The sequence below is a fragment of the Zosterops lateralis genome (genome assembly GCF_965231275.1).
Source record: "Zosterops lateralis genome assembly, chromosome: 7".
NCBI classification, from domain to species: domain Eukaryota; kingdom Metazoa; phylum Chordata; class Aves; order Passeriformes; family Zosteropidae; genus Zosterops; species Zosterops lateralis.
In genome coordinates, this window is record NC_139767.1 from 8,331,373 (window position 1) to 8,351,740 (window position 20,368).

The 20,368-nt window shown below is 41.1% G+C and overlaps 1 protein-coding gene across 4 annotated transcripts in view; it reads left to right on the top strand.

Moving 5' to 3' along the window:
* The window catches only part of MYO1B (myosin IB), a 184,672-nt gene that overhangs the window by 104,973 nt on the left and 59,331 nt on the right, over positions 1-20,368 (top strand). The gene's annotated exons all lie outside the window — the stretch shown is intronic.

Sequence of the window (20,368 nt, forward strand, 5' to 3'; positions counted from 1 at the left end):
GAACACCTCGTCCTCTGTTCTGTGTTTCCTCAAGAGCGTCTCTGAGAGTGACTGATGCTTTCAGTGACGCCAGTTAATACTTAATTGCAGGGCTTGGACAGGGTTTGTTTTTCTGGTTTTTTTTCTGTTTCTTTTTCTTTAATGATCTCTGGAAACCAGAGTAGGGCCACAGTCACACTTTGAATGGGCAGCCAAACTGAATTGCTGAGAGAAAGTTTCTGGTCAGGTGATTTTGGATAGTGTTATAGCTGATAAAATTTATCCAGGAGGTTTTATTTTAATAGTTCATTCCTCCCTGAGTGCACTACTGTTGTTGTGGCACTGCGTAATAAAAGTGTTATTTTTCTAGTCTCCTGGAATGCTTGTTTTCACAGTCTGTGGCTATTTGCATAGGTGTAATAGGAAGTTTACCAAGCTTCTTAATTGCTGGCTTGTTGTTTTTGTTTTAATGTTGTTAATCTTGCTGGTTTTGTCTTTATCTGCAAGGCAGGATCAAACTTGTCTCTGCCTTGGCAGAGCAGCGTATGACATTTCAGTGTTCAAACAGTTTGCTGCTTGGTTTGTGCAGTTTTATACTTCTGTTCTGCTCTCTCAGTTGATGTAATTACTCTTTCAGTTGATGTAATTGCTGCTTTGCTTACCTTGTGGCTGAGCTAGTCATGAGAGCAAACCAAGCTGTCTATCTTGCTGTGTTACATTGATTTTCACTGGTGACAAAGGCAGCTGCTGGCATCTTTGAAGTGAGTGCAATGGGAAATCAAATAGATTATCATCCCCCATATTTGTAACCATCATGCTGTATCACTTTCCTACCAGTAACAGATTTGCATTAAGGGGTTGGAAAGTGAGTGCTTTCTTGAATTTCCTGTTTTAACCTTGTCTCCTGGCTACTAGCAGCTCCCTGTCCCTGGTAGGGAAGGTGGCACGTGGCTTTTTACTCCCCTTTATGGTCTGAGGTGCCCTACCAGCTTGCTCTAAAACAATTACAGATCATTTTAAGTTGAGACACAAAGTAAAAGTGGCAGCTGTACTGCTAATGGCCAGCTATATTCAAGTAAGAGTTCAGTCCTATGCATTTTTTTGGCTATACACTCAAGTTTTTAGGGCAACATTAGAAATCTGGAGGCAGCTTTTATCAGACACTTATTGAATTCCACTTAGGCAATTTGCAGTATATTTTATTTACTTATTATTCATTCTTTTAAATCAACATTTCTGAAGTTTTCTGAGTAGTTTTGCACGTAAAGCTTTCAAATTTAAACTTAAATGTACCAAGCAACTCCAGAAAACTGACTTGCCTTTATATGAGATACAAGCCCAAATATATCAATGTGATACCTGTTAAAATGCAATAATGAAGAACCTATTCATTATTGTCATGTAGATAATTATTGGGATGAATCATTATCCTGTGGATATCTGCAGTTACTCTGACAATGGATACAATTTGCTGTTTCCTTTTCAACTTCTGAGCCAATGTAAATGCTGAATATAGAAGTTACATTTTTGCTTCTGGCTCTTTTTCTTTTTCTGCTGGTATTAAAGGATTGGATGCCTTCAGGAACACCAAGGTTTCAGTAACTCTTTTTCCTCTATGATGTAAAGCAAACATTTTTGCCTGAAGGGTGTGATAAAGCCCCAGCTGTGAAGGATTGTTTTCACCTGTAGGTAAAACCAAGCTTTCTTTTACCCATAGGTAGCAGAGTGGTAAGATGCATAGTAGCTGTCCTTATTTGTTGAAGATGATGGTGGGATGAGAACCTGTGACATAGTTGTGTCTTTCATTGCCCCAGTATGTTTAACATTTCTATTCCAATTTGTATTTTCCTGCTTTCCTGATGTTAACTTTTTTTTTTTTTTTTTTTTTTTTTTTTTTTTTTTTTTTAAGAAAAAAACACTGTGGTTTTCTTCACTTCACAATATCCGATTTTACAGACATTCTTCTTATTCCTAATAATTTCTGACTTTTCCAGAGACTCAGTCTTTGGACTTGTTCATGTGGCTCAGCAGAGTTCTGCTTTCCAAAAAGATTTGTGGCTGAGGGAAGACGGTCACTTCAGAAGTCAGCTGGCATAATTGACCACTGGGCAGGGAGGGAACATCTATGACTGGTGGAAATCATAAATAGCAGTTAGGGAGGGCTCTCAGAACCTAATTGTTAAACCCGTGGTTGGAGTGAATTGAAAGAAGAAGAGAGTGGTGGAGCCCTACAGGGAACCTTGAAGTCTTTTTTTGGTAGGGGTCAGACTTATTATTCTCTTAACCTCTGTAGAGAGGCAGAGCTGGATGTGGTGTGCTCATGAATGCAAGTCCCTCAAGCATAGAGGGGGAAAAGGGGATGAAGCATCAGTCTTGCTTCAAGAGCCAGAAGGGCTTCATGCCTGAGGAAAGCCTCTTTTATTGCAGTGTTCTCTCACACCAATCATGGCATGTTTCCTACATTTTACGCTTGGTTGGAGACCTCAGAAGTCCTTCTGAGGCAACAAGAGTTTTGAGGCAGGCAGTTGTGATGTGACCATATTGAAGGGAATGACCTCTGAAGAGCATTTTGGCAGGGCTTTGAAGGCTTAGGGTATAAAACAGGGTTTCTCCCACATACAACAACAAATTTAGCTTTTTCCTAAAATTTGAGCAGGGCTGTTTTAGTGGGTTTGGATAGCACATAATGCAGCCATCTCTCCCCAGTGCTCCAGAGTTGGATAGTCTTATGGACAAGAACAGTAGTTGCTTGTTTGCTGCTGGTTTTAGATTGCATGAAATTTTCTAATAATGCAGAATAATACAGGAACTGACTTATGGCAGGACGTGTGGTGGTAAGGAAGCTCCAAAAATTCACCAACACCCAAGAAGTAGAAACAGCCTGAAAAAGCAGCGCATATATGAATGTTGTGCTTTATTTCAATTTTCAGAATCTTCTGGAGTGACATTTAGACTGGATTCCAAAGTTTGGTGGAATCCAAAGTTTTCTGTTGGTCCTCTAAGTAGCTCAGTCTAAATTAAGAAATGAAAAGGCCCTTTAAATTGTTTTTGCATGGCACTGGTGCTGTCATTCTGCTGTTGGTGTCCAGGACATGGGATATCCAAGGTGGGAACAGATGATTCCATACAGTGGCAGAGCTTTGTGCAGGTGGCCTGGGGCTGACAGGGCTGTGTGGAGCCAGGGTAGATTTCTGTGCTCTTGTGGCATTTAAACACTTCCTAGCCTAGGAGGGAGTACATATAGAGACCTCAGGGGATATAAAAAGCATCAAGGCAAAACTGCCTCCCAAAATACCCCAGAAAATGGAGAGTGCTGACTGCCTCTGGGCTCACCCTCCCTCATCTCTAGGTCTCTCAGAAGCTGCAGCAGCATATCCTGCCGTGACAAAAGTATTCAAAAGCACCAGTTCTGCTGGCTCACAAACCATTTGAGTGTCCACAGGCACACCTGTTGGCAGTGCTGTCAGTCACAGCTCCTGAGATCCTGCTGCCAGAGGCCCCCTCTCTGGGGAGGACCTACCTGGCTCCAGGAGAGCCTGCTCATCCAGCAGTGTCTCCTTTGGAGAGCTGTGTGTGGTCTTAGCCAACACTCACATGCCCAGTGGGCTTCTTGGGGAAGAGGAATGCAAGAATTTGGGTACCTTTAAAACACAGTGAGGGAAACATTTAAAACATTGCAAGGGAAACACTTAACTTGAGATCTGTTCCAGATGCTTCTGTAACTCTATAATTGTTGTCATGGTGTACAAAGGAAAATAATCTTGGAGCATCCTTCATGAATTAACTGCTGGCTTAGAGCCTGTCAGGGTCCGCAAACATATGCGGGGAACCTGATGGTTCGTTTTGGAGATCTCAAAGCGCAAAAGACACAACAGGGGACAAACCAGTTTGCTTAAACAAAAAATGCACTTTTATTTAGTGCCCACAATGCGATAGTAGGGAAAGAAAATAGAGAATAGTGAGAAAGATAGAGAAAGAGGGGAAGGGGGATTATAGCTACCACGTGGAGAGTCGGAGGTCCTCAAGACGTAGAGATGCCCATAGACGCGATCTTCTCCAGTGGGGTGATCACAAAGGGTGCACGGGATCTGCAGAGTCTTTATAGGCTGGTCAGGAAAAGGACCAAGGCGAGTGGAATGGAGCCAAAGAGGGCACTGGGCCAGTGCAGGCACCTGCGTCAAAGTTGGGTGCTCAGGAACAAGCGGCAAGCTGTACCCTTCTAGCACGGTCAGTATAGTCAGCTCAGTCCACTGTAACGAGCTGCTATTGTTCTTGCATTCCATTCTCGTGGAGATGCGTATCAGTCCTCGGCAGGCGCCCCACCTCAGCCAGGCCAGGGGCTCTCCCCAGTCTCTCCGGGGGTCTTGGTCTTCAACCATCGGAGACAGTTGTGAGGCATAACACATCCTCGGACAGACTCTGACACCACCCCGTGACTCACGACTGACGACGAAGGTGTTCTTCCATCAGCAGGTTCCGTAGTCTCGTGAAGTCTTCAGGACTCATCCACATTGGCAGCATATCCCAGAAAAACAGAGACAATACAGAGGGTGTAGAAGAGAGAGAGAGAGAAAGAAGGAAAAATACGGAAAGGGAATAGAAGCAAAAAATGAAACAAAAATTTAACAATTTTTAACAATTTTTTTCAAAATAATCAACATAAATCACCAAATAATTAATATAACAATTTTTCAAAATATTAACTCAAATTACTAAATAATTAATATAATACCATCAATTAAAATCAACAATTACAATTTTCAATCAAATACTTAATTGAAAACAATTTCTTTCACAAAATTCTTTAAATTTTTAAAATGATAATAATTTCTAAACAAACAAAACCAAAAACCAAACCAAAACAAAAAAAACCTTAATTTTTAATTACCATGACTAAGACAAAGCAACATTAATCAAAACAACAAACCATTTCAAATCAAACTGCTGTTACAGGCTTAACTTTCGCTGTCTGGGTAGTGCATTTTACGTCAATAACTTTAGGAGTGTCCTTTGCAAAAGGGATGTTAACTAAAACAAGGCCAATCAAAACCAAAATCAAAAGGAGGACATAGCTGGGACTTTATAAGAAAAGTCACATCCTGTAATTGTGGTAAAATCACAAACACAAAAATTTGAGTGATTTTTAGTATCTACCATTACATTTTCTACAACTACAACATCACAGACAGTCCTAAAGCATGCACACCCATTGGCTATGTACACGAGTACTGTTCCAGGAGCTTCGTTAGGATGTACTTCAAAATGACAAATATTTTGCTCAGTGTCCAAACAAATGTCCTGAGCTATGATTGCATTACTTTCACAAATGAAACCTTGCTGCTCCCTAACAACACAAGATTCTAAACTGACAGTTTGCCATTTCTCACCAGTTTGACGGGCCCATTCTCTATGCTCGGAAGGATAGAGAATAGCTCCATCATGATTCATATCTAAGGCAATGATAGGGAATATCAAATGTACTGAAGCATTACCTATTGTTAACACAAAAGCTGTAACTGTGTTAGTATTTGGGTTATAGGTAAAGTTCACTAATTTCCACCAGGATTGGAATTCTCTTTGAAAACAATTTGAATTGTTCCAAATTATTTTCCAAATTTCAGTAGGAAGAATTCTTTCTTCTTCTTGCCTTATAATTAAGGCAACAACCATCTGCATCCAAAGCTGTGCCTGGATGCAGCTTAAGGGCTAAAGAAACATTGTTTTGTGTAGCACCAGGTGTATCAATTACCAATTTGCTATCATTCACATTTATCTTTTCCCAATTTGGTAATATGTTTAATAGCAATCACTGAAGTGTCCCCAAAGCCAATAAGGACGATTATAATAATTGTTGTAATTTGGTCAAATCTCTAATTGTGGCAACCAATTTATTCATTAATATTTCTGAATCAATGCTATTTAAAATTTCTGTTTAAAATATTTATCATGGTTTATATGGCCTTCATGTCCCTCGGAGTTCTCCTGTGGAAAGTAAGCACAACAGAATCTGCCACGAGGAGGCAGAAGGTTAGAATGATGAAAATTGCCCATCCTGTATTTATTCGATGCTCTTTCCCTAGAGCATCAAAGGCTGCCCATGTATATTTATTCAGAGGGGATTTCAGCACTAGTGGTACTTCCCCTACAGTAGGGAGGTCCACCAAAACAGACTGTCCAGGGCAATGTGCTGGATTGCTGGAATCACTTGGTCCCCATAGTGAGGGAATTATGCTTGAAGCTGTCAGGCAAAAGGCAGAAGGATCAGTAAACCAAGGATTTGCTGGCTGTTCGGGGGAAAAGGGAGGGGTAACGGCTGAGGCAGGTTTGTCTTGGATGCTATCCAAGTTTTCTGCTTCTTGTAGTGCTAGATTTTTCACAGCTCCTTCAGTTATTGAGAAGATGTTACAATAATGTTCAATCTGAGCAGACCACTGTCTTACTGAGGTCCTCTCAGCCACCCCGGCAGGTGGGGGGGTCCCAGTAGTGACTGACTTAACCTTGAAGGGGCCTCTCAAAACAATTGGTTGTTGTTGTGCAATTTTCTCCACTTCTATGAGAGCTAAGCTAACCACAAACAAGCCTTTTTCCCAGGTAGTGTACCTCTTTTCAGCATCTTTAAAGCCACAAGAGCGAGAGCTGACAGATCTGATTGGGCCTTCAGGACCCCTTTGCCATATATACAATGACAATCCTGAGGTGGCAAATCCCCATTCTACGTGAAAAGGATCTGAAGGATGAATAGGGCCAAGGGCTTGGTGAGCAGTTGCTTCAAAAAGCAGCAATTTTATTTTAACCAATTTATCATAAGGCAATTTGTCCATTACTTCTCGAGGTAGTCCCCTTTTCAGCCCTAGCAACCACAACTGCTGCTGGTTAGGGATTTGTCTTTCCTTTTCTGGTTTTTCATTAGGAGGAGCAATGTGCCTGACTTCTCTGGGTTTTTCAGGTTTGTCCTCTGAGTGCTTGACTGGTCCATATTTTCCACTGTTATGACTGCTGTTAGATTGTGTGCTAGGAGTAGCAAAAGGCGAGAAGTCAGTGGAGTCAGTGGAACCAGTTTGATCACTTGTGTGTCCAAGAAATCTTTCAAGCCTGTCTACTGGAGTGATAGATGCTATTGTTTTTTGAAGAAGAATTGTTGTTGGTTTAAGAGACTCCAGCAAACCTCGAATTAGGGGGGTCATAATCTCGGGTCTGACAGGCTGTTGCATGGGTGACTCATAGACAGAAATTAATTTTCTTTCATGTATCATTTGCAAGCATGCAGCTTTGTGTATGTTTTCTAGGAGTTGGTCCGGGGTGCCGACTATTGCCAGAGGGTCGCCCCTTTCAAGGGGGCTTAGTCCTCCTGCCCAGTAAGCTGCACACTGTGTCAGGGACCATGGAGCGCGTGTATTCCCTGTTGTTAAGAAAACTCCATGTCCCCAATAGCCACTTACTTCTTGTTCACTTAATTTAATTTGGTCACCACCAGTAAGTGAAACTCTAAAGACATACTTCGTCTCTGATTCGCTAGAAAGTCGGGAGTATTCTTTCTTTAATTTAGCTAATTCAGTGGCTGTGTTGGGTGTTTGTTTGGTGGTTATATGGGGGTCATGAACCTCTGCATTTATATAACTAAATTCTGTTTTGACAAGAGGTCTCAAATTGGAGCAACAGAGTTCCCCACAATTTTGCATGTGTACTAATTCTTTCTGAGGGTATATCTGTTTAATGCTGTATGTCTCCTTTCCTCCTGTTTCCTTTGGTGAATCTACAAGTTTTGAATTTTTGCTCTGCTCTTCTGCAAGGGAAATCTCCAGCAAATATTTCTGATTTCTTTCCTGTTCTAATTGTTTTTGCAAAGCTTCTACCAAATCTTGCAAGGATTCTATTACTTCTCCCTCTTGATTTCTTTTCTGTTCCAATTGTTTTTGCAGGGATTCTATTTCTGCTCTCTCTTCACTTACTCGTTTAAAATGGGTTTCTATGGCTGCCGAAAGGCAGGCCCCCAAAACTGAGCAAAGAATGGTTTTATTTCTGCCCAGTTTATACTTAGCATCATGTTGCAAAGAATATATTCTATCTACAATGTTTTCACACTTAAACCAATTATCTTGTGCCCACTCTTCTCCGGCTGGAGAAGGTCTAGCACCATGCTTTGTTAGCAAAGCAAAAAGAATATCCTTATCTTTTGTACTAGAATTTTCACTCATTTTTTGTGAAGGGACAAAAACCACTCTCAGGGAGGTATTCTTAAAGTTACAAACAATGGCACAGCTAATACTGTGTTTCCCTTCGCTTCCCTGGAATGGGAGAGGAGACCCAGCTGCTTGGGAGGCACTTCTTCACAAAAAACGCCTGTTGTCTCCTCAACTACACCAAGCAGCTTAAAACACAGAGTCCCATCTTTTGCACAGTGAGATCGTTTCTGAAATATCCTGATGACAGGGAGTGCTTATTCGCCTGGGTGTATACAGTTAGCGGGAATTTTCCCTCGCCCCCCTTGCTTTCTAACAGCGCTCACCGAAGTGGCGTGCTAGGTGCGGCTGAGACGAGGGTCCTTCCCCTTCTACAAACTATATAAAACCCGCAACTCCACAGTCTATCAAGATCCTGTCCGTGACGCCAATTTAAATGTCAGGGTCCGCAAACATATGCGGGGAACCTGATGGTTCGTTTTGGAGATCTCAAAGCGCAAAAGACACAACAGGGGACAAACCAGTTTGCTTAAACAAAAAATGCACTTTTATTTAGTGCCCACAATGCGATAGTAGGGAAAGAAAATAGAGAATAGTGAGAAAGATAGAGAAAGAGGGGAAGGGGGATTATAGCTACCACGTGGAGAGTCGGAGGTCCTCAAGACGTAGAGATGCCCATAGACGCGATCTTCTCCAGTGGGGTGATCACAAAGGGTGCACGGGATCTGCAGAGTCTTTATAGGCTGGTCAGGAAAAGGACCAAGGCGAGTGGAATGGAGCCAAAGAGGGCACTGGGCCAGTGCAGGCACCTGCGTCAAAGTTGGGTGCTCAGGAACAAGCGGCAAGCTGTACCCTTCTAGCACGGTCAGTATAGTCAGCTCAGTCCACTGTAACGAGCTGCTATTGTTCTTGCATTCCATTCTCGTGGAGATGCGTATCAGTCCTCGGCAGGCGCCCCACCTCAGCCAGGCCAGGGGCTCTCCCCAGTCTCTCCGGGGGTCTTGGTCTTCAACCATCGGAGACAGTTGTGAGGCATAACACATCCTCGGACAGACTCTGACAGAGCCCCAAGAAAATAATTTTGTTTTCAGAACTGTTTTCAAATATTTACTTGTACCTCTGTACACAACATACTTCACATTTGACTTCAGTCACGTTGGGAATGGAGAGTCAAATGTTTTTGGTTATCTGTGACGATCTCTCTCTCCCCTTTTTATTTTTTTTTCCCTGCATCTGAGTGCATTTGCTATAGTCTGTGTTTATTTGTAAGCACAGAAAAATTTTGAACTTGGCTAGATTATTGGACTGAAAATAATTAAGAAGAAAAGCAAAAAAAAAAAAAAAGGGCCTGAATATATGTTGGGGATGTGTGTAAATGCTTCAGCAGTCTAAACTAATGGTAACTTTTATGCCAGATCCCATTTCTCTCATTTTCCTGGAACTGGATTGTTCTATCTAGTATTCATATTATGCCATTGATATTTTTAGGACATAAAATACTGAGAATCTTTAAAACCAATTCACATTGTCACATGAAGTAGAATGTTCAATAGCTTCATTTTTCCTTTCATTAGGATTTTGGGACTTTTTGCACACTGAAAATAATGATTTGTACTTAAAAAGGAGACACTGCTGTGTTTCCTTTCTTAAATGCAATCTGAAAAGTGAGAACAGGTAGAGGCCATGTCAAAAAGGAGACAAATCCCATTTTATGCACAGTGTATAAATGGACCAGAATTTTCATTATGCCCTTCCTGCACTCGCAGCCTGATACGCTCTTTAAGATCTGGGTTTTCAAATTGCAAGTAAGAACAGCTGTTGTTCTTTCATTGGAAGTGTCTCATTGTGTTTAATGGTTGTCTTTTTTCTTCTTTTTTTTTTTTTCTTTAAGCAATTTAAGCCACACCAGAAAATGCCCATCTGCTCTGCTGGGAGACTTGTGATTTTCGATACAGAGTAAACAAGGTTGATGTTTAAAGCCTTAAAGAAATGCTAGTGAAATCTCAGATATTGTTCTACTGTTAACAGCAGATCATTTCCCATTCAATTTCTTTTTATCAGGACCATTATGCAAAGGACTCTGTTTTATTCAACTCTGGGTACAGCATGGTTAATGTAGTTTGGGTTATTAAGGATAAACTTTTTCATGTTAGGAATCAGGAAATACAGTCTTAATATTTACAGTCTAGCACACTGAATAATCTCATACTTATGTTTTGAACAGATAAGAGAGCTGGGGCTTGAGTTTACAAACAAAGGTCTGAACTACAAAGATAGTTTAATTGTGGTCATTTCAGTAAATTAGTTTAAATCTGCATTTTTCTTTCATGCATTTTCTGTTTTACATACTGCAGAAAGGATTTTTAGTTGCTAAACCTTGGTGGAGTTCAAGCTACAACTGGTCTTAATTGCTCCAAGATGATTCTTAGTGAGGATGAAAACAAATATATGCAGTTGACATCCTCCTTGAGCACCAGCATTCCAACCAAGGACTTAGATGCAGTAGATTGTTGCTGGAAATAGTCCACATGGGCTGGATTGGAGCCTCGTGTTTGAGCAGTCTGAAGGAGGCTTTTCATTTCTTGCTTTGACCATTCATAGAAAGATAATTTTGGACATTTGTCCACAAATCTCATTCACAAACTTGAGCAAATGCCATTTTATAGACTAGATAGACATGTTAGCTCAACGTTGTACCTGAGCTGACAAGCTCTCAGCTCAGATAAGCTTTAGTGCCTGCTTTGCCCAGGGGTTCATGCCAGGGACTTTATTTGGAAAAGAGAGGTGGGAGGCAGAAATTAAGTTGTGTAAGACTCTTAACTTCTTAACAAACTACTTGGTTTGTTAAGAGAACTTAAGAGTTACTTGCAAAATCAAAAAGTATTCAGAAACACCTCTGAGTAGAGCAGCAGCATAACTATGTAATTACATAGTGTTGACATTGCCTTTCAGATGTTTTCCAGATAAGTGAATTACTTTTATTTGCATTTCTGTCACTGTTGTCTCTGATAAACTTGTGGGCAGCTGCATTCTAGCCTTTGTTACAGAGCCTATATTTCAAATCTGGTGAATAGCAACTCAATGGAGTTTACAAATAGCTCTGAGGTTGTGGGAATACTCCTACTGCTCCTCTACCCTGCTCCAGTGAGACCCCACCTGCAGGGCTGCATCCAGCTCTGGGATTCTCAAACCAGGAAGGAATGGATCTCCTGGAAGGACTCCAGCTAATCAGAGAGATGGAGCACCTCTACTATGAGGAAAGGCTGAGAGATTTGGGATTGTTCAGCCTGGAGAAGAGAAGGCTGTGGAGTGACATAATTACAACCTTTTGGTACCTGAAGGGAGTCCTCAACAAAGGTGGAGAGGGACTTGTGACAAGAGCATGAAGTGACAGTTCAGGGGGAACTGGCTTCAAGCTGAGAGTAGGTTTGGTTTGGACATCAGGGAGAAATTCTTTGCTATGAGGGTGGTGAGAGACTGGAACCCAGAGAAGCTGTGGATACCCCATCCCTGGAAGTGTTCAGGGCCAGGCTGGGTGGGGTTTGGAGCACCCTGGTCTAGCAGAGGTGTCCCTGCCCATGGCAGAGGAGTTGGAATGGGATGATCTTTAAGGTCCTTTCCAATCCAGTCCTATGATTCTCTGACTCTATTTCTCCAGTGCTGTGATATGAATTTGGTGGAATGGAAAGATCTGGCATTTTTTCTGCTGGCGAACTGTTGCACTAATGTGTGGCTGACAGCTATTTACCTGTCTCACCAGACAGAGCTGTGAAGTCACTCCACAATGTATCTTTTGAGATGTTGTAGCTCTCAGGTATGTGCTGCATGCTGGAGTTTAATTGTGCTGGATTATTTTCTCTGGAGGTGAGACCTTTTAAAACATATCCTTTTCTGTGCAGTGTGTGAAATTGTGTACCTCGCTTTGCTGGTTTTCTCTCACTGAGTAGTGAGAGAAAAACATGTTTCTTTACTTTAGAATAAAGGAATACGTTTCTTTTTCTCTCTCGAGTTAGCAAAGTGAACAAATTTGTTTGGAAAGCACTGATAGTTCTGCAGTAAAACTGTTTGCAATAAGAAAAGTCCCTGCATGAACACATGGTATCAATAAACCCTGCATGATTCCAAAATTTGACTTGCTGTATCTCTGCTGTCACTGCATCAGGAGGAAATTACTTATTTCTGCCTTCTGACTTTAGGATGCTTCCTAGGGCTGAAGGAAAAAAAAGCAGGATTTTCTATTTGCTAAGCAGGAGAATAGTTTTTTGAGGCAGAGACATGGAACATTATTTGCTAAACATTTTTTCATGTGAAATCAGAACAGCAGCACTCTGCCCTTTGATGCCTCAGGAAAATCCCACAACCTGTACAGCCCTATTGTGGTTTCATTTATGAGATTAGGAAGTCACTGGGATTTTTGAACAGAGCAAATCAGTGCTCTGCCACTGTTTGGGAAAAGCACACACTGTAAGTCTCAAAGATACGTCCTCTTTATAAATTAAAAAGAAAGGAGAAAAGCAATTCATAGTATATTCCTGTCTGTATAGGAAGAAGAAAGTTTTAATGATCATTATTCCTCTAATAGGAATAATAGGATTATAGTCCTGTCTTCTAAGTATCCAACTTAACCTGTACTCTGCCCTTGTTATTTCTGAAATAGCTATGAATAATTTTAAGGACCCCTTGTTAACCACTATATGTGTTTTAAAAATGAGGAATATTTGTTTTGCATTGTTGCATTTTGATGGAAAACGTATTCTTTGTAGCCAGCTAAGACAAGAAGAATCACAGTTTCTTGGGGGGAGTTTACTGTTAGCATGCTATTCTCATGGTGTAGCAGCATAATTAAAGCATTTCTTGTTCTGCAGAAAAAGATTTTGCTTATGTAAAGTGTGGTCAAAGCTGAACTGAACGTGTGTGTTTGGCAAGTGAACTTCCCTGTGTTTCAGACACATGCTGTATTAGGTACAGAAACCAATTCAATTTTCTGTAAAAGTATTGAGAGTCTCTATATTTCAATGTAGAAAGGGAATGACTCTTTTCTCCTGCTCCTTTTTCTTCCCTGTCCGACCAGCCCTTCATTTCCACACATATGCAAAATCTCAGAGGTGCAATTCAAATCTGCTTCTGCGTAGATGAAACAGTAAACTGGGATTTTAAATAACTTTGTGCCCTCCAGTTAAACTCTGACAGAAGCCAAGCATGGCAAATCAGTTTGCCCCTCTCTTCCCTTACTGTTCAGCTGTCTGACCCCTTGCTGCTCCATTTGAACCAGGGAAGTGGAATAAATCCCAAATTTTACAAGCCCAGCCTCAGGGACTGGGAAGCCTCAGAAGGTCCATGGAGATTAATGAGGAGCTTGCCATCAGCATTTCTGCTGTGCCATGAAGCTGCTTCTCCCCTGGTGTCTGCAGGCTCCTGTAGTGCATTTGGGATGGCAGTACAGGGAAAAACCTGCAGGTTCTGATATAAAATATGGCTACCAGGAAGCTTCAGCCTATAGTTTTGCAGTAAGAACACAGAGTGTAAGGACTTGGCTGGTTTAGGCAGTCATTAAATCAAGCCTGCAATTCATTCTAGCGAATAAACATCTAATTAAATCTGATTTTTGATGAAACAATAGCAAACACTTCCTGTACTTCCCTTCAAGGATATCCTAGCCCAATAAAATTGAGTTTTTTAAAAGCAACGTATTTTCCCTCAAGAAACTTGAAATCTTTGCAGTGTATGTGACATGAGAGTGACTTGGGCAGGTGTGTGGGAGGCCTGTCTGTGTCCTCCTGTGTGACTGTGTAGGAGCTTGGGTAACACAGCCTGGTGTTTAGGGTGAGAGTGTTTGGTGACAGACTCATCTGGTTAATGCTGTGGGACTGGGGTGTACTGGTTTGTGCTGGACTGAACCCACAGAATGTTGGTATGGCTGAGGAGGTGATGGTTATGTGCCATACAGATGGCTGGTGTAATTTCAAGGAAAATGGGACTGGTCAAGAGGGAATGCAAGCCAAGCTGCTCTTCTGAAAAGCAAGGAGGTACTTGCTTCCCTGCCCCACCTTGACCTATGTGTATCTTCACTTGGATGCCGTGAACCTGCTACAAATAGGAGTTTGCTGTTTTAGTTCCCTTCTTTGGGCAGAGTCACGAGTCATGTTTGTGTGCAGGTGTCTGTGGTGTGTACAGCTGGCACTGGCCCACCTCAGTTCAGTTTGATGTGCCCTGGAGTACCCAGCTCAACCTGCTGTTCCATGGGAAACATGTCAGGGGGACAGGGGATGGATGGGCCTGGTGCTTATCTGTAGCACCAGGGCTCTGCCACCAGCCTGCACTCCTTGCAGTGCCCAGGCCACTCTCCTCATGTGTATTTCACTGCCAGCTGACAGGACTGAGCCATGGGATGGGATGTGGCCATGCTTATCAGGCTTGCTAAAACTCAGAGGGAGACTTTATTTTGTAGTCTGGATTGGCAAGTGGCATGGTCATCCTCAGCTGCAGAGATCCTGTTTTGCATTGGTTGAAGAAAAATAAGGCAACAGTTGGGTCACAGGCTCCTGGTGAAAGGCACTTCTTGTTTTCCATCATATTAATGTGAGCTCTAACAAGATGTCTTATGTGTTGAAAGAGGCAGAAAATCAATGGCTGCAGTTTTGGCTTTTCTGTACAGTGCTGGGGAAAGGTCACTGTTGGTTTAATTTTTTTTTAAAATTTTTTTTACTTACAGCAAAAGGAAGTTATCAAAACTGATAAAGCCTCCCTTAGAGTGGACATGTGTACCATCCTGTGAGAGGGGAAAGGACCAGGCTTTGGTGAGCTGGGAGGTTGTGCAGGCACAGTATTTTGGGAAGAGGCATTGGCTGTACCTCTCTGCGGGGAGGTTTTGGAGTTGAAGTTCATTGAACACATCTTCAATCTGCTTCTGTCTGAGAAAGACAAGATTTTCAAAAAGAACTTTTTTCTTTTTGTCCAGATCTCAGATTATTGGTCTGAGACAAGTCTTCTGCTAAACCTGCAGTGTATATATGAGCATCAGAGGTTATATTATATTCCCAGTCTACCAAAAAATAAATCTCTCTGGCTTAATATTAGCCTGTGTACTGAAGTGTTTTACTCATGAAAATTGAGTGGTTTTGTCCTTTTCCCCCTCCCGTTTTCTCTGTTCCTTCCCTTCTATAAATGAAGGCTGCTTCTTACAAATCAAATGGGCTGATTAGCACAGCTTTGGGCTTTATTCTGCCTCTAATAATGTCACAGTGGCTCACGTGAATAACAAAGTGGGGAGGCCTGTGCAGGAGGTACCCTTCTGCTGTGTGTATTACCACACAGTGCTGTTGATAAAACAGGTTTCTGTGCTCACCAGGAAAATAAAAATGAAGGATATGAATAGGAGCAAAGGCTTTCCATCTGTCTGAGCACACCTCTTTATCCTGGTGTTTAAATTTTTTTTTTTTTTTTTTTTTTTTTTTTTCCCCGATTGGCATTTTTGAAAGAGCAGCTGCTTGCCTGTGAAGGTCTGTCCTAGCTGATGCTCCATCAATTCAGCTGTTACTTTATTCACTCCAGTGGCAGGCTAATCAACCTTTTCTTTTCAAGTGTGTCAAAGTGCTGAACATGAGACAGTTTGTAATTATGGAAAATGGGAGCACACTTTTTATCCTTAGGGCAATTAAATGATTCTGCACTATGAGCTAATACTATAAATAATCTCTTACAGTTGTTTTTCCTGAATGGTGAATTTTCCACTGAGCTTCAATGGGTGGGGGAATATATATAGCAAATAGTGATGATTTACAATGTAAAGCCTCAAAGCACCTTATAAAATCTGCTTCAACTCTTCCTAGCTCAGGTTGTTAGAATTTTTGTACTGAAACAAACTGTAATTCCGATGTTTTCCCCACTGCATGTCATGAGCAAAAGAAATAATTTCTTTGCTGTTACTCTGCTACTGAGCACTTCTATGCATGAGAGAGAAGGAAGGGATTTAAATAATGCTCTTAGGTAAACTCAAAGTAATTAAACTACATTTTATGTAGAATTTATATTAAAGTGCATGCGCATTTTACGTGTTACTGCTGTTCTTTTTAGTCTAACATGGTATATAGTTTTTGATAAGAGCTGGCCTTTAGCATCCTGCCAGTGTGTTTAGGCACATTTGGGCAGAAATGGTACCTGAGCAGGTGAGCCCTGGCACCAGGACTCTGCTTCATGAGGAATTGGAACAGTCAAGAAAAGAGGTTTTCCTCATTTCCTTTGAAAGTAGTAGCAAATGAGTTGTCAGCCAATACTCAAGATTAAGCAATGGATGCTCTGAAATGGGGACCAAGGATCTCTGAGTCAAAGCAACAGCTGGTGAAGAAGTGAATTGACTCTATAAGTGCATGAGAAGAGCAATTGGAGAGAATTTAAAATACTGTTAACTAGTTACTTTTAATTGAGAATGCTAAGGAAAATAAAGGGAAGAATGAAAATGATAACACAAAGAAGTACCAGTATCTGGCAAATACTGATCCTGGTGAGTTTGGCTTAAAAGAGAGATGGTAGAAAAGCTGTTCCTGTGAAGGGAGTCTCTGACTATAAGAGTGAGGTTTTTATGGCTTTTATAATCGTGGGTGCAATTTGGAGTGTTCATATGCAGCCCTTGCTGCTTGTTTCAGGGTGAGCAGGTGGGAACCTCACTCCTGTCTCTTCCTGACCCCGGTGTATATGCTTAAGCACAGAGATGCTGTTGAGATGCTGAAAATTGCCAGAGCCCTTTGGAAATCTCCCTTGGAGGGCTATACTTTCCCTTTGTTAAATTTTTGGGTTAGGACTTTGTGACAGATCTGGCCATCTGGAGCTTGTGGCTGAACAGGCCGTGCTATAAAGGAGCAGAGCCTTCTTACTGAGCTAGGTGTGGGCGGCATTTCGATTTCAAATTGCTTCTATACTTAAGTCTCAGCTAAAAGAGAACTCCAGGAAATATTTCTGTGTTTGTTGTGGTAAGAGAATGTCATCTTCCTCCATGAAAACCTAAAAATCAAAGGAGAGCTTATTATAAGGTATGGTAACTGACACTGCTGACGCACTCATCAGCTAATTCGAAACACATGGTTTATAACTGCTTTTTAAACTATGCTAAAATTTTACTTTGGCTCTGTAATTGTGAGGTGGCTTGAAGAGTGGTATGTGGTTTAAATCCATGGTTGCAAATGTTGACTTCACAGAGCCATGTCTCTTCATGTTGCTAAAAGGAAAAGGCTAGGATTCTTTGTGGTCTATAGACCCTTAATATGTGTTAAACTTAAATGACCTTGAATGAAATTGTTTTTTAAACAAATAGGAAATATCATGAAATTCTGGTGTTTTTTTATCAGAGAGAGTTTGAACTGAAAGACTCAAAGTTCATTTTTGTTTGGGTTTTCTGTTACTGCAAAGATAGATGTTGATAATAGGAAGGACTGTGAGGTGTAATGTGGTGCCATGAAAGTCAAGATGACATCTGAATAGATCTATCTTTTTCTTTGAGATAAAGATCTTTGTTCAGACTGACATAAATGTGCTATTGCTCTTTTGCAGTGCCAGAAAGAAGAGTCTTAGTTGTTTAAACAGACTCTTGGTTATTCCTCCTCCAACTGGATTGTTGCAACAGTGGTTGAAACATCACTGGTAGATTTTACAATGCTTCTACTGGGTCACTTTTGAGAAGAACTTATGCAAAACTTCTTTTGAAATGAGTTGACTTATTTTTTCTTTTATCTGTAGTAGATAATATTTGATAGCCTGGTGGAGTATTAGGCTTTGTGGGTTGTGTAGATTGGAGAAAATGGCAGGAAATCTCTGACTAGATTGGATTAAACCAGTACTGAATGAAATCCTCCTCTCTCCTCCAACTTCAAAAACCTCATTGCAGTATTAGGCTCTCAGTTTTTCTGTGGAAGAAAGAGAAAAAGCATGTCTTGGTGTCTTTAACTGTGCAGCGCAGGCAGAGTTAATAAATACATCAAGCAGTAAAATACATTTTGACAGGAGCTGTTGAGAAACCTAAATTCAGTGTATTAGTAAAGATGAATGGGTACTAAGCTGATTAACTTGTAACTCAGTATATCAACAGAGAATACTTCCTCTGTGCTTGATGCTGATTTCATTTTCCAGTGGGAAACTACTGCCAAGAAAATTGTTTCAAAAGTGAAAAACTTGTTGATGGCCAAGGTTGTTTGAAGGACAAGAGGCACAGAATGAGCCATCCAGTCTGTAAATTCAAGTAACATCTCAGTCTTACCTTGCCGAAAGACAGTTTCCTTCAGTTAAACCTGTGGAAATCACAGCATTATTGTTAAAGTTTGTCTCAAGTGGCCCATGAATGCTCAGTGCTGTTTATTTCTTTCATCTTCATCCTGTTGCTTTTAATTTTTTCCTTGCAAAAAGGAAGGCAATCTGTGCCGGAATAAGCTTTTCTGAGTGCTGTTGTACTTTTCAAATTGCAAGTATATCTGCAGCAACAGTCAACAAATATTATTAATTTCCTAAATATGTCCGGTAACAGAGTCTGGTAAAGTGTTATTGCTACTGTAGTTTGGATTCCAAACAGTAAAATGGGTGCCAGAAATTGTGTCATGGTCTCGCAGCAGCAGCAGAATATTTTATATCTTTTTTTTTTTGCTAGTTCTCCAGCATGTTGGCCACATCACAATGTGACTTTGTTGTAATGCTAAAAACATTACAGGCTGCTACTCTCTCGTAAACACATTTTCACCTCCAGCTGAACCGCTGAGTTCAAATGCTTCAATCGGCACAGCAGTATTAGGGTTTGAGAGATCAGCCTTGCTCCGGGTTCAGTGGGATATGTATCAAAAGGAGTTAATGACCTTTGATCACGGGTGTTAAGTGGATGCTCCAGCCATCTGTGCAGAGAGGAGAATTGTAATTTAGTGCCTTGGACAAAACAGGCTGAAGAAAAGCAGTGACAGAGGTGGAGCCCTGAGCAGGCGATGGAGCTGGGCAGGCAGATGTGCTGCAGGAGAGAAAATGGGAGGGACACAAAGAGGGGGGAAATGATGGCATGAGCATCCTTGGCAGGCCCTGGAGAGGGAGGGGAGGGTGTTATTGCTTAGGAGCAAGGGAGCTGTGAGGTATTTAATTTCCCCAATTTCCAAATCTTTCAGCATGCCCCTCACTTAGTTACCTGGGACTCTTGCGGAGTGACTGGGCTGGTAACATGATGTGGCCATAAAGACAAACAGACAAACAAAACCAAAACCCAAATAAGCAAATGTGAGATGAGTCTAATACAGGTGAGGGATGAGGAAGTAGCAAAAATGGTGTTGCACATGCACCTGATGATAAATTGGTGCCAACACGCCATAAATTGGGGAGAGAAGCCTGAAGCTAAGGGTCAGTGGTAGCAATAGTATGGACTAATTTTAGTATATGTAGGTTTAATATTTGGAGCTTCCCAACTGCAGCAGTAGGAGCCTCTAGAAAAGGCCCTGCATGGCTTTTACTGCTTGCATTGTGTTGTTCCTGCTTCCCATAACTGGTGTCATGACAAAGAGCTTGCTCTTCTGTAAAGGAGCTGTGGTTGTGTGTGGAAAAAAAAGCACTGTGTGTTGTTCAAAACAAAAACTTGATCTGTTTGCTGTTATCAGCTGAATGCAAAGCTCCTGAACTGCTGTAGAATGAAGAATCAAGTTTCTAAAAAGTCCATTGAAACTGCAACGACTCTGCATCTTATGTTGACCTGAGAGTTCATTTCTGGTTTTGATACACGGTTTGTTTGCTGTAAATAATAAACAATATCCACTTTTGGATATATATAAACACTAAATATTTTACTAGATGCGGTAATATAGCAAAGCACTTGGTCTGTTGAACAGCTGTTTATTTCACGTAAAAATATGCTGTGTTTGGATATCATGTATTTTCTTTAATTGGGTTATGCACGTGTGCCTTTTTATTTGGATTTTGCTTTTATGTCCTTTTTCTAATAATACTTGTTTAAGTTTTTCCAAGGAGAAAATGCTTAGTTTCCAGAGTACTTGAATCCATTAATTGAAAAATGCAGTTGAAATAAAATCTATATTCTGTCTCAAAATTACTTCTAAAGAAAACTAAATATAAGTAAAACGTCTGCATTTCTCCAAAGTATATGTTGCTGCATGGCAGCAGAGCATATCTGGATTCAAATTGCAGCCCAGGAGTTTCAGGGTCATGATATTCTGAGCTCCAGGAAAAGACATTTTTGG